Here is a 2,500-nt window from a genome sequence, read left to right on the forward strand (position 1 = left end):
GTGTTCTAGTGTGGCGGGCAACGGACTAAGCAGCACACAGGCGCATACTAAATCTCGTCGTCGTTCCTTCGAGCAAACCAGGAACGGGTACTATAGTTGATGGGAGCTTTTGGCTTTGGTGTGGTCCTCTTGTCCCTTTTGGCTTTGGTGTGGTAATGTTTTCCGAAACTCGATGCGGACTGTTCCCGGATGCGGGCGATATCAAGCGGCATGTGGGTGCAGTCTAATTCTAGTCGAGGTTGTGTTAGCTAACCTTAGCCAGTGTTGTCCCGCCTCGATTGTTTCTTTCACGTCAAACGGTGCTAGTCGGGGGACTTCTAGCCCATCCTTGCGGCCACTTTGTGGTCGTGGGATGCAAGCTCGTTGTTTCTTGGCGAGCGGTACGCTACGCGTGTGAGTGGTGTTTGGTTTTTTTAGCTGGCGGGCTCCATGCTTGTGCATCGAACCGCACGCCGATAAACCTCTTCAGTGTTCGCTCCAAGTGCTATACAGGCCTTGGGCGAGTGACGGTTTTCTGTGTTGCATTCCTAACGATGGCATTGACGTCCCATAATCGCTTGTTTCCGCCCGACACCCTTCCGGTGTCCGGTGGACCTCTGTAGCTAGGTCCGTCCTCCACCCACGATGGCTTTTCACAAAGCATCGTCGGCCTGGAATACGGTCTCTAGTTGTGCCCCGGGATGCAGAATGTTGTGTGGGAATGGGCGTTCGCTCGTCGCATCCCCAATCTAAGCGTTTTACGCTAAGCACGAACGACTGCAGCGCCCGCGTTGACCCTCCCCTTAAGAAAGGGAGGGCTCATGCGTGCCGGTGTCGATCGAGGAGTGCTACCTGGTTGATCCTGCCAGTAGTCATATGCTTGTCTCAAAGATTAAGCCATGCATGATTAAGTCAGAGGTGAAATTCTTGGATTTATGAAAGACGAACAACTGCGAAAGCATTTGCCAAGGATGTTTTCATTAATCAAGAACGAAAGTTGGGGGCTTGAAGACGATCATACCCGTCCATGTCTCACCATAAACGAGCCGACCAGGGATCGGCGGATGTACTTTTAGGACGCCGCCGGCACCTTATGAGAAATCAAAGTTTTGGGTTCCGGGGGGAGTATGGTCGCAAGGCTGAAACTTAAAGGAATTGACGGAAGGGCACCACCAGGAGTGGAGCCTGCGGCTTAATTTGACTCAACACGGGGAAACTTACCAGGTCCAGACATAGTAAGGATTGACAGACTGAGAGCTCTTTCTTGATTCTATGGGTGGTGGTGCATGGCCGTTCTAGTTGGTGGAGCGATTTGTCTGGTTTAATTCCGTTAACGAACGAGACCTCAGCCTGCTAACTAGCTATGCGAGGTACACCTTCGCAGCTAGCTTCTTAGAGGGACTATGGCCTTTTAGGCCACGGAAGTTTGAGGCAATAACAGGTCTGTGATGCCCTTAGATGTTCTGGGCCCACGCGCGCTACACTGATGTATTCAACGAGTCTATAGCCTTGACCGACAGGTCCGGGTAATCTTTGAAATTTCATCGTGATGGGGATAGATCATTGCAATTGTTGGTCTTCAACGAGGATTCCTAGTAAGCGCGAGTCATCAGCTCGCGTTGACTACGTCCCTGCCCTTTGTACACACCGCCCGTCGCTCCTACCGATTGAATGGTCCGTGAAGTGTTCGGATCGCGGCGACGTGGGCGGTTCGCCGCCGGCGACGTCGCGAGAAGTTCACTGAACCTTATCATTTAGAGGAAGGAGAAGTCGTACAAGGTTTCCGTAGTGAACCTGCGAAGGATCATTGTCGAAACCTGCCCAGCAGAGCGACCAGCGAACGTGTTTATCATATGCGGGGAGGGGGCGCTCCGGCGCCCGCGAGCCCGCGCCGGGGGGTGCAAGCCTTCTCGCCTCGGCGGGACGGGGAGCCCCTCCGGCACAACAACGAACCCCGGCGCGGTCTGCGCCAAGGAACAGAATACAAGCGTGCCCGCCCCTTCCCGGTCCGCCTGGTCGGGCGCGGCACCAAGTCGTATAAAACATTAAACGACTCTCGGCAACGGATATCTCGGCTCTCGCATCGATGAAGAACGTAGCGAAATGCGATACTTGGTGTGAATTGCAGAATCCCGTGAACCATCGAGTCTTTGAACGCAAGTTGCGCCCGAAGCCTTCTGGCCGAGGGCAACGCCTGCCTGGGCGTCACGCATCGCGTCTCCCCCAACCCGCGCACAGCGGGGCGGAGGAGGAGGATGGCCTCCCACGCCTCACCGGGCGTGGATGGCCTAAATAAGGAGCCCCCGGTTACGAACTGCCGCGGCGATAGGTGGTAGACAGGGCCTTAAAAATCCCAGGATGCATCGCGTCGCGCAGCACGTAGCTCCCGAGGCCTCGAAGGACCCCAAGTTGTCTCCCTTAACCGGGACGGCAAAACCGTTGCGACCCCAGTCAGGCGGGGCTACCCGCTGAGTTTAAGCATATCAATAAGCGGAGGAGAAGAAACTTACAAGGATTCCCC

The 2,500-nt window shown here is 55.0% G+C and overlaps 2 non-coding genes across 2 annotated transcripts in view; both read left to right on the forward strand.

Annotated features, from left to right (window-relative positions):
- Positions 1-2,030: 2,030 nt before the first annotated feature.
- On the forward strand, positions 2,031-2,187 carry LOC130465319 (5.8S ribosomal RNA). The gene has a single exon (XR_008925588.1). It is a non-coding gene; the product is annotated as a 5.8S ribosomal RNA (ribosomal RNA).
- A 234-nt stretch (positions 2,188-2,421) lies between these two features.
- The window catches only part of LOC130465316 (28S ribosomal RNA), a 3,361-nt gene continuing 3,282 nt past the window's right edge, over positions 2,422-2,500 (forward strand). Inside the window, exon 1 of the ribosomal RNA XR_008925585.1 lies at positions 2,422-2,500. This exon is cut by the window's right edge and continues 3,282 nt beyond it. This is a non-coding gene — a ribosomal RNA (28S ribosomal RNA).

The sequence above is a fragment of the Spinacia oleracea genome, unplaced genomic scaffold (assembly GCF_020520425.1).
Source record: "Spinacia oleracea cultivar Varoflay unplaced genomic scaffold, BTI_SOV_V1 SOVchr0_136, whole genome shotgun sequence".
NCBI classification, from domain to species: Eukaryota; Viridiplantae; Streptophyta; class Magnoliopsida; order Caryophyllales; family Amaranthaceae; genus Spinacia; species Spinacia oleracea.